Raw genomic sequence first — 12,283 nt, forward strand, 5'->3', positions numbered from 1 at the left:
CCCAGAGTTAACATTTTACCATCGATGCTGCTCTAGATGCTGTTGCTGGAAGCTGGAGCTGTTGTAGATGATTTTCAGCTTTAGTTAGTGGTACTTGTCTGAACGCCCGACGTCTGACACGTAAACAGACCTCTAGTTACATTAAGGCAAGACGGGGTGAGAGGAGCGAGCTGTTGTCGTCGCCACCGCTGCTGCCATTGGCTTGACCTATGCTACAACGCGAGTCGTTGCAGCGCGTCGGGTAACGTCAACCCCACGTCTAAATTGGTTGTGATCCGAGTAGAAGACGTAAGAAGAATATTAGAGGTAAGACGAGCAACTGAGACTACCATCAGCTCAATCTACCTATAGAAAGCTATGGCTCGTAATGCTATGACCGCGTTCGAGATTGCCGCGACATCGAGATCCGTCGATTGTTTTGTCAGATCACCATTAACAGTCTTACAGCGACAGCTAAATTCGATGAAAATTTGCCATCAGTAACGAGATGCTTAATGGCTGCCCACGTCTGCCCGGAAAGAGCTTCATCAACAGACTTAACTCCATCCATTGGGTACTGGTAGTATTAATTAATGCTAGTAGTAGTAGTGGTAGCAATGCTGGTATCTAGTGTTTTTCAGATAACCCTGAACAGAGCCTAGGGAGTAGGTAACGTCACATCGAGGCTATTCCAACAATGGAAACGATGGTTTCATGGTGACATATCTGCTTACGAACCTAAACGGCACATGTTGCTAGACACCGAGTTGTTATTAGCATTGGTCACCAATCGTCCGATGTGACACTTAACTCTGATGGTTTCGGACGCAAGCTTACATGATTTTAATAGCAATTGTAATATCAAAAAAGAAGAGAAAATCAGATTATGAAAACGGGATTGTGCTACAATGTGGAAGGTGGCCTAAGCTTTCGAGCTCAAACGATGGAGGTGCGGCAGTGAAGAAGCTTCGCTTGCTAAGATGGGAAATATGAACTACACAGGTAACAGGAATAGGATCGCCTGCGGTGGCGGCGGCGGCGGCGGCCACGGACAAGCTAAACCGCTGTAGCTTCCATCCCATTCAGCGTCATTAACACAGCGAGCTGCTCCGGTTTGCCCCACTTTCGGATTGTTCTAAGAGGGTATTTGTATACGAAAAGGTTTATACTACGCTGCTGTCGCTGCTATTTTTGTAACCTGCCCCTTTAGACGGCGACTGCTAGCAACAAATTCGACGTCTGCTCTCATCGTTGCCCTGCCACTGAGCATTCATTTATTGTTAGACCAAGAACCGGCAAACGACAATTGAGATATGACACGTGTACAAAAGGCAAGGAGCCGTTGAAGCTTAACAGCAGTAGTAAATTAGCAAGTGTCGAAATATCACAATCGACCGAATGAAGTCTCAATGATTATGGTGCGCTTGGTGAGGGCATGGCGGAACGTCTAGGCTAAAAACAGTGGCATACGCAGCTATCACTAAGCGCACCATAGGCCCTTTCAGACTAGTGAAGCCTGTTTCCCATTGTATACGACAAGTTACAAGTCACAAACTACAAGACCCCCACACGGATCGAGAGGCAGACGCACAGATAGACAGGTCAAACTTGCAAAACTGTAACAACGCAAGCCTAACTACGACGCTAAGCACGACGGGTCAGGGAAAGGGAACCAAAAGCAAACAGCGAAGATAAATGCAAGGAAAACCCGAGAAAGTGAGGAAGAGATTATGACTATTCTATTTCTACGTAATAATAGTAATTCTATTTTCGTACAGAGACAGCTGCGCTCAGCGCGAAGCCATTGCAGTTCACGAAACATCGATAATATATACACCTCCATATCCTCAGAACCTATGACCCCATTCTCCCCGCGAGTTCCTGCATTCTGCGAAGGCGCTGTTACATTATCCTGGAGGGATAGCAATCATGCCATTGTTAATGAAAAAAAAAAAGTAGAACCAATATGCCTTTCTTTCTTCCAAATCTTTCATGTAAAGCGAAGCCGATAATCAGTAGCCGCCCAACGTAGCCGCCATCGCGTGACAACATTTAAGTGGTACAAATATGTAGAGATAACATTTTGATACATTTATTTATTATACAGTAGACTCTAGATGCAAGATGATTTCAATACTGTTGGTCTATCTTGACATCTAGCAGCTGGTTTCAAAAGGAGTTTATTGTGTTCAGGTATACCCAGCGCCTTCATAGGGAAGTAGAAAGCACTCAAAATAGGAACGTGGCACAACCGGTGGAAAGAACTCGATGTTATCTGAAATCAACTATGGCGCGGTTGTTTCTGCAAAGTTAATTCGTTGGGTTCGAATTAGACAAGAAGGGCCTTCTCTGAGCTTCACTCGCTAGAAAAAAAAGATGGTGAAATAAGTGACCTTAGATAGTTAAATCACGTTCATCGCATGTTCTTCTTTGATCGAGTGCAACATGTCTATGAGAAATTGAATTCAATATAGAACGTTTGCTGCTGTTCCCATAGACTTCTTCCATAGGCCGTGGGCTCACGAAAGATTGGCGGATTGTGGGGTTAACTGTTTCATTTACTATAATATTAAAGAAGAAAACAAGCTAGTTTTTTGACGGTAATGGTTAACATAGTGGGAAATTAGTCTTCCTCGTTATACTGTGATGCTACGAAAGATTACTGGAACAAGGAAAAGATCAGGTCATCTACTATTCATAATAAGAAAGTGACAAATATCATAAGATCAAATTAAATTTAAAAAGCTAAGTTGTTTTTAGTGCACCCGCATAAAATGAGAGACAGAACACCAAGCAGAAATAGGTATCTCGTTTAGAGTGAATAGTCCTGTAGAAACGGCGGAATGGGGCTTTTGAAAATATGTGAGTTTGTCGTCACAACCTGCTTCAGGTCATCAACTGAAGATTGAGAGCACCTGAAAACGATGATTTTCGAGGCTGTTTTAAGCTAGACAGCAGATCTTTATATAAAGATCAAATCGGCAAATTGTTAATTAATCTCATTTAAAACTAACAAAGAATAAATAAGAATTGTCACTGTACGTCCTTGCTACTAAGTGAAAAGTTGTTCTTTTGGACTTTTCCATATTGCCTACAGATTTACTATACTGGCTTTTATTTAGCAAAACTTGCATCGAATGTATACTACTAATTACTGATGTTTCTATATATTTCTTCTTTGTTCTCACTGCTGCTCGGCCTACAAACCGTTCAAGTGACTTGAGTTTGAAATTTGAATTTACTGGCCGCAACGCTCTAGCACGAAGTCAATTCTCATTAATGAAAAGTATTTAACTTGTATAGAGAACGCTGCGCGAAAGATAGATAAGGATAGCATCATGAAAACGATTGATGTCTTCGTTCACATCGACACATTAGAACGTAACGAAAATCGGCTGTGCCAAGGAGGGAATCACTTCCCATGGTCCTTTGCCGCCCTTGTCGACCTTTAAAATCATGAGTCCGATGTTGTTAGTGAATAAGCTACGTTCCGTTAAATTATAAAAATGCAATTTTAATAACGGCTTTTTTCCATTCTATGTAGCAAATTTTCGCAATAATTTATGCCATTTTATTTTGCGCTTTTCAGCATTGAAAAGTTACGCGTTCCCGTTATGGGGTAGTCTTAAAGGGGTGGAGACAAATCAAAGCGAAACACAACCCGCGTCTCACTCTCTAGAAACAACTAACTCCTTGAACGGAATCATTTGTGTATTAATAAAAAAAGAAATGATCTTCAATACCCGTTCCAATTTGCAAAAAAAAATGGCTAGCCAGAAGCCGGCTTCCACGACTGACTGCTTAGTTCTAATCCCATCAATTTAATGCCAACTCCGTTCCGCTTAAACGTCAGATAGACGAATCCAGTTGCACGTTTACTACTGTTATCCGTATTGTTAATATTACAAGTTATGTTATCATTTTTCTACTTGTTTTTTTTATTATTATGGCTATTATGAGTTTACGGTGTCGAAGGGGATGCATCGGACCATTCAACGTTTTCGGATTAGTCGCCACAGAGCCTGTCGATATATTGAATGTAGTTTTTAAAACAGTTTACGCCTAGGTGTTATTAATGCAGACTTCAGTTACCGGAGGCATTGTTATATTATGCCTTTTATGAAGAGTGAAGTGAAATGGTAATATAATATAAAGGACGTGTTTACTAATCTCTGGTAACAGTACCTATTTCAATAACGCACAATTTTTCAAGCTCGAGTGTAAGCATGGCTACAGATGGGCTGCAGAAAAGATCGTTTACTTGGTTTGAAACGATCTTCGACCGTGACGTTCGTGTACGATAATAACAGTGACGTACTACACTGAGTTAGAATGACGATTGCTCTTGCAATTTTCTTTATCGACGTAACTTGAAAAGGCATGGTATAAAAATCAGTTCCTTACAAGTGCTAGAAACGCCGTTAAAAATGCCATGTTTAAAATGAAGCTGAGCCCATATGCATGATATCCTTATTATGAAAAAAACAAGTAGCAAGGTAGATGATGGCATCTATTTGAAGAAGCTAGGACTGTCGACAATTCTAGGACAGAAACTGTCAAAAGCCGACTGAGCAATCAATGACCCCCAAAAGTACCTATCATTCGTTTCGGTAACCTTACGATTAATGCGCACGCTTCCATAGTTCACAAGTGATAAGTTAAGCTTTGAGCCTCAAGCTGCTTACTAATACCAGTAAGTAGTTAAGCAGAACGTTCCGCTGGCAGTACAGCGCACGCAACTCTTGTTTGGTTTGACCGCATATAGATGAGTTAGCGATGTCTCGCGGTTGCTACTATACTATATACAAATAGATAGCGATACGGAGTCAAATATTGTGTCAGTGTATAGTAATGGCATGAAAGACGATCAAGTTATCGGAGAAATTTGTGGATAGGTACAAGCTAACCACCGCTAATTGTCAACGATAACTCTAAAGCATTAGCTCTAAATGGGCCGGTTCAGTGCGCGCACGTGAATGGGTAGGAGCGTTTCGCCGCATCGACGACAAGAAAATGGGCCTGGGATTTTCGTTCTTTGCTGCAGCAAATACTTTGGCGCGTTTTATCTTCTTACTATCCCTTATATCTATACGCGAGGTATTATAGATATTTGATTACCATGGCTTTATGCCTGTTTACCTGCCGCCTACCGACCGATGGGCTCCTTCGACTGATACCAATCAGGCGATTCTTACTCGGGCTAGATCTGGACTGTCAATATCGGTAACGGACACGGTGGCATTAGTGCAAATCATTTCTCAGCTATGCAGCGCCTTGGGTAGGTCATTATGTCACCCGCTGATCACGTCGCTGTCCTAAAGGCGCGCGCGCGCGCGCGCGCGCGTGCGGTCCCTGCGCGGCGGCTTCAGCTAGTGATCTGGCCGCGTTAGTACTTTTTTTTTTATGTACTTTTTCTTGTTTTTCGTTTTTCGCCTTCTTTGTTTGTCTGTTTTGTTATTGATCACAACAATACGATAGACGGTCTATGCATATGTTACGTTTCCTGTATCAGAGGAGTTTTGTAAAAGGGGTAGGGTAACAGAGGAGAACAGAACGGGACTAACGAAGACGGAATAGAAATCAAATTATCAAAGGTAATACGTTAAAGCAGCATGAAACATACCTTAGAAGTGAAGTTGCCCGTGGAACCACTTTGGCCGTTGGTTCACAACAGTTTGGGGCAATGCGGTGAAATGTGTCTAATTAGATGGAGAAAGCTTTTCTTTTTGTCACAGTTAATGAAACGACGATAGACAAACTCACTGTATCCAAAATGTTTCTAACCACTGGGTCGTCACTAATTGGATCCCAATCAATCCTTCGATGGTCTTAATCCTTGCTATTACTTAGAACAGAACTCAGTCCTTGATGAACACAACAGTATGTCTAGCATACGGTCTACAATTCAGAGCCGAAAGGACGCAGGTAATCCTTGTTTCAATACTGCACAATGAAAACGTCAATTTTACACCCTCTGTCACAAGGACTCCCTGTGGCTGTGCGTCTTTCTAGGTCGTTGAAGCACTATAAGCATAATCTTTCACGTGAAATCCGTTAGGTGAGCAACGATCAATCCTGGCTCAATCACTTGCAATAGTGAAACAAGCCAATTGCATGAAATAAGTAAATCCAACTTGCGCTTATACGGCGGGGGGGGGGGGGGGGGGGTAATAACGAATGAACTTAAAAAGACAATTTTTCGAAAACAATTATGCCGGCTTCAGTGGATCTACTTGACATCCACGTCGTTGTGTTAGGGGGCGGCTGAAGCTGCAGTGAAACTGCTATGAATTTTTTGAGTCTTCTTCGTTTTTCCTTGATTCTGCGCGGTTTATCCTTAATTTTCGCCACTCGAATACTTAGTACAAATCGGGTTTTCACTAGTGCTAGTCGTGGGAAGCTGCTTGTGATTGCTCTTGTTGCGAAGCATTTGTTGTAGGCGCTACAAAGCCGACGCTTTGAAGAGGCCGATTTCAATTTTATTTTTGACGCAAATCGATTATCTGCGCAGTGAACGTAAAGGTAGAAAGTAGATTTCCGCTCGCAATTGTTGTTGCGGCAACGGCGTTGGAGGCAGTTTGCTTTGAATCTTGTTGATGAATTACACTTGTTGTTATTGTTGTTGTTGTTGTTGTTGTTGTTGTTATTTTTGCTGTTAAAGATGTTGCTGAACTTGAGATTGTAAGAGTGTGTAGTTGTGGTTACACCTGGACTGGGGACAACTGCGTACGATAACTGGCGATTACGTGAACAGGCTTTATTGTTGTTGTTGTTGTTGTTATTCGGTTTATTTCGTTGCTTACTACAAGCAGCACGACACAACGGACAATAAAACAACGATATCAACGAGTATGACAACGCTGATATTACGGGCCGCCAGGACTTCGGAAACACCCACAATAGCGCCAAAAACAATGGACTACAACGACACTGCGGTGGTGGTGGTGGGGGTGGTGATATTAAACAAAGGACAACAGACAGGACACAACGAGACAAAACGGCAACAGATAGCGACAAAATCCTGGCGGTTTCGTTGTGACACTACGTCAGTAGCGGCAATAATTAGTAGGAACCGGATAAATTGTAGTGCTTAATCAATGGAACAGATCGAACGGTATAGGACAAGCAGACATACAAAAATAACAAAGACGACAGAGATAAAGTACGATTCGGAACGGACAATCCTTGATGTCTGTGTGGTTGTACGTCGTTGATGACGAAATCGTAGGATGAAAAAAGAAATCGCTGTTTGTGAATTTGCTTGATTGTTGAACAGTTCGCCGAAGGTTAGACAAGGACGAAGATATGTGACGAGAGTTTAGCGAGTAGCCGCGGAGGGTGCATTGCGGCTAGATGGGCGGTGGGCGCGACTGTGGGCGCCCTGGTGTTTCCTGTTGCCTGCCTTTGATTTGATGTTCGGATGATTTGTATGATTGCGATTTGAAACCGTACGTATATATGCGTGATAGTCTTGAAAGTTTAAATTTGTTAGTTTAGCTTAACTGTTAAATGTTACTCGTACACCCGATATGGGTCAATACGTGGGAAATCCACGTAAGCATTCATGGACGACGACAACAACAATAATAGTAATATATATATATATATATATATATATATATGTATGTATATATATATATATATATATATATGTATATATATATATATATATATATGTATATATATATATATATATATATATATATATATATGTATATATATATATATATATATATATGTATATGTATATCTATATATTTCCACTCGGTTGAGGTCGCGTGACCTAGGTCGATTGCTGCAGTCGGCACGTTACACGGGACCACACGGGCAATGGGACAATCTGATCGGCCTACAAACCGTTCAAGTGACTTGAGTTTGAAATTTGAATTTACTGGCCGCAACGCTCTAGCACGAAGTCAATTCTCATTAATGAAAAGTATTTAACTTGTATAGAGAACGCTGCGCGAAAGATAGATAAGGATAGCATCATGAAAACGATTGATGTCTTCGTTCACATCGACACATTAGAACGTAACGAAAATCGGCTGTGCCAAGGAGGGAATCACTTCCCATGGTCCTTTGCCGCCCTTGTCGACCTTTAAAATCATGAGTCCGATGTTGTTAGTGAATAAGCTACGTTCCGTTAAATTATAAAAATGCAATTTTAATAACGGCTTTTTTCCATTCTATGTAGCAAATTTTCGCAATAATTTATGCCATTTTATTTTGCGCTTTTCAGCATTGAAAAGTTACGCGTTCCCGTTATGGGGTAGTCTTAAAGGGGTGGAGACAAATCAAAGCGAAACACAACCCGCGTCTCACTCTCTAGAAACAACTAACTCCTTGAACGGAATCATTTGTGTATTAATAAAAAAAGAAATGATCTTCAATACCCGTTCCAATTTGCAAAAAAAAATGGCTAGCCAGAAGCCGGCTTCCACGACTGACTGCTTAGTTCTAATCCCATCAATTTAATGCCAACTCCGTTCCGCTTAAACGTCAGATAGACGAATCCAGTTGCACGTTTACTACTGTTATCCGTATTGTTAATATTACAAGTTATGTTATCATTTTTCTACTTGTTTTTTTTATTATTATGGCTATTATGAGTTTACGGTGTCGAAGGGGATGCATCGGACCATTCAACGTTTTCGGATTAGTCGCCACAGAGCCTGTCGATATATTGAATGTAGTTTTTAAAACAGTTTACGCCTAGGTGTTATTAATGCAGACTTCAGTTACCGGAGGCATTGTTATATTATGCCTTTTATGAAGAGTGAAGTGAAATGGTAATATAATATAAAGGACGTGTTTACTAATCTCTGGTAACAGTACCTATTTCAATAACGCACAATTTTTCAAGCTCGAGTGTAAGCATGGCTACAGATGGGCTGCAGAAAAGATCGTTTACTTGGTTTGAAACGATCTTCGACCGTGACGTTCGTGTACGATAATAACAGTGACGTACTACACTGAGTTAGAATGACGATTGCTCTTGCAATTTTCTTTATCGACGTAACTTGAAAAGGCATGGTATAAAAATCAGTTCCTTACAAGTGCTAGAAACGCCGTTAAAAATGCCATGTTTAAAATGAAGCTGAGCCCATATGCATGATATCCTTATTATGAAAAAAACAAGTAGCAAGGTAGATGATGGCATCTATTTGAAGAAGCTAGGACTGTCGACAATTCTAGGACAGAAACTGTCAAAAGCCGACTGAGCAATCAATGACCCCCAAAAGTACCTATCATTCGTTTCGGTAACCTTACGATTAATGCGCACGCTTCCATAGTTCACAAGTGATAAGTTAAGCTTTGAGCCTCAAGCTGCTTACTAATACCAGTAAGTAGTTAAGCAGAACGTTCCGCTGGCAGTACAGCGCACGCAACTCTTGTTTGGTTTGACCGCATATAGATGAGTTAGCGATGTCTCGCGGTTGCTACTATACTATATACAAATAGATAGCGATACGGAGTCAAATATTGTGTCAGTGTATAGTAATGGCATGAAAGACGATCAAGTTATCGGAGAAATTTGTGGATAGGTACAAGCTAACCACCGCTAATTGTCAACGATAACTCTAAAGCATTAGCTCTAAATGGGCCGGTTCAGTGCGCGCACGTGAATGGGTAGGAGCGTTTCGCCGCATCGACGACAAGAAAATGGGCCTGGGATTTTCGTTCTTTGCTGCAGCAAATACTTTGGCGCGTTTTATCTTCTTACTATCCCTTATATCTATACGCGAGGTATTATAGATATTTGATTACCATGGCTTTATGCCTGTTTACCTGCCGCCTACCGACCGATGGGCTCCTTCGACTGATACCAATCAGGCGATTCTTACTCGGGCTAGATCTGGACTGTCAATATCGGTAACGGACACGGTGGCATTAGTGCAAATCATTTCTCAGCTATGCAGCGCCTTGGGTAGGTCATTATGTCACCCGCTGATCACGTCGCTGTCCTAAAGGCGCGCGCGCGCGCGCGCGCGCGTGCGGTCCCTGCGCGGCGGCTTCAGCTAGTGATCTGGCCGCGTTAGTACTTTTTTTTTTATGTACTTTTTCTTGTTTTTCGTTTTTCGCCTTCTTTGTTTGTCTGTTTTGTTATTGATCACAACAATACGATAGACGGTCTATGCATATGTTACGTTTCCTGTATCAGAGGAGTTTTGTAAAAGGGGTAGGGTAACAGAGGAGAACAGAACGGGACTAACGAAGACGGAATAGAAATCAAATTATCAAAGGTAATACGTTAAAGCAGCATGAAACATACCTTAGAAGTGAAGTTGCCCGTGGAACCACTTTGGCCGTTGGTTCACAACAGTTTGGGGCAATGCGGTGAAATGTGTCTAATTAGATGGAGAAAGCTTTTCTTTTTGTCACAGTTAATGAAACGACGATAGACAAACTCACTGTATCCAAAATGTTTCTAACCACTGGGTCGTCACTAATTGGATCCCAATCAATCCTTCGATGGTCTTAATCCTTGCTATTACTTAGAACAGAACTCAGTCCTTGATGAACACAACAGTATGTCTAGCATACGGTCTACAATTCAGAGCCGAAAGGACGCAGGTAATCCTTGTTTCAATACTGCACAATGAAAACGTCAATTTTACACCCTCTGTCACAAGGACTCCCTGTGGCTGTGCGTCTTTCTAGGTCGTTGAAGCACTATAAGCATAATCTTTCACGTGAAATCCGTTAGGTGAGCAACGATCAATCCTGGCTCAATCACTTGCAATAGTGAAACAAGCCAATTGCATGAAATAAGTAAATCCAACTTGCGCTTATACGGCGGGGGGGGGGGGGGGGGGGTAATAACGAATGAACTTAAAAAGACAATTTTTCGAAAACAATTATGCCGGCTTCAGTGGATCTACTTGACATCCACGTCGTTGTGTTAGGGGGCGGCTGAAGCTGCAGTGAAACTGCTATGAATTTTTTGAGTCTTCTTCGTTTTTCCTTGATTCTGCGCGGTTTATCCTTAATTTTCGCCACTCGAATACTTAGTACAAATCGGGTTTTCACTAGTGCTAGTCGTGGGAAGCTGCTTGTGATTGCTCTTGTTGCGAAGCATTTGTTGTAGGCGCTACAAAGCCGACGCTTTGAAGAGGCCGATTTCAATTTTATTTTTGACGCAAATCGATTATCTGCGCAGTGAACGTAAAGGTAGAAAGTAGATTTCCGCTCGCAATTGTTGTTGCGGCAACGGCGTTGGAGGCAGTTTGCTTTGAATCTTGTTGATGAATTACACTTGTTGTTATTGTTGTTGTTGTTGTTGTTGTTGTTGTTATTTTTGCTGTTAAAGATGTTGCTGAACTTGAGATTGTAAGAGTGTGTAGTTGTGGTTACACCTGGACTGGGGACAACTGCGTACGATAACTGGCGATTACGTGAACAGGCTTTATTGTTGTTGTTGTTGTTGTTATTCGGTTTATTTCGTTGCTTACTACAAGCAGCACGACACAACGGACAATAAAACAACGATATCAACGAGTATGACAACGCTGATATTACGGGCCGCCAGGACTTCGGAAACACCCACAATAGCGCCAAAAACAATGGACTACAACGACACTGCGGTGGTGGTGGTGGGGGTGGTGATATTAAACAAAGGACAACAGACAGGACACAACGAGACAAAACGGCAACAGATAGCGACAAAATCCTGGCGGTTTCGTTGTGACACTACGTCAGTAGCGGCAATAATTAGTAGGAACCGGATAAATTGTAGTGCTTAATCAATGGAACAGATCGAACGGTATAGGACAAGCAGACATACAAAAATAACAAAGACGACAGAGATAAAGTACGATTCGGAACGGACAATCCTTGATGTCTGTGTGGTTGTACGTCGTTGATGACGAAATCGTAGGATGAAAAAAGAAATCGCTGTTTGTGAATTTGCTTGATTGTTGAACAGTTCGCCGAAGGTTAGACAAGGACGAAGATATGTGACGAGAGTTTAGCGAGTAGCCGCGGAGGGTGCATTGCGGCTAGATGGGCGGTGGGCGCGACTGTGGGCGCCCTGGTGTTTCCTGTTGCCTGCCTTTGATTTGATGTTCGGATGATTTGTATGATTGCGATTTGAAACCGTACGTATATATGCGTGATAGTCTTGAAAGTTTAAATTTGTTAGTTTAGCTTAACTGTTAAATGTTACTCGTACACCCGATATGGGTCAATACGTGGGAAATCCACGTAAGCATTCATGGACGACGACAACAACAATAATAGTAATATATATATATATATATATATATATATATGTATGTATATATATATATATATGTATATATGT

At 41.7% G+C, this 12,283-nt stretch overlaps 1 protein-coding gene across 4 annotated transcripts in view; it reads right to left on the bottom strand.

Moving 5' to 3' along the window:
- The window catches only part of sona (sol narae metalloprotease), a 247,384-nt gene that overhangs the window by 127,437 nt on the left and 107,664 nt on the right, over positions 1–12,283 (bottom strand). The window contains exon 1 of one of the 4 annotated variants that reach the window (XM_022803010.2): positions 5,603–7,679. The exons of the other annotated variants lie outside the window; for them this stretch is intronic. The gene's annotated coding sequence lies outside the window, so the exon portion shown is untranslated. Of the gene's footprint in view, positions 1–5,602; positions 7,680–12,283 lie in introns of those variants that run through there. 4 annotated transcript variants of the gene reach the window in all.

The sequence above is a fragment of the Varroa destructor genome, unplaced genomic scaffold, assembly GCF_002443255.2.
Source record: "Varroa destructor unplaced genomic scaffold, Vdes_3.0 BEIS01000004.1, whole genome shotgun sequence".
Taxonomy (NCBI): Eukaryota; Metazoa; Arthropoda; class Arachnida; order Mesostigmata; family Varroidae; genus Varroa; species Varroa destructor.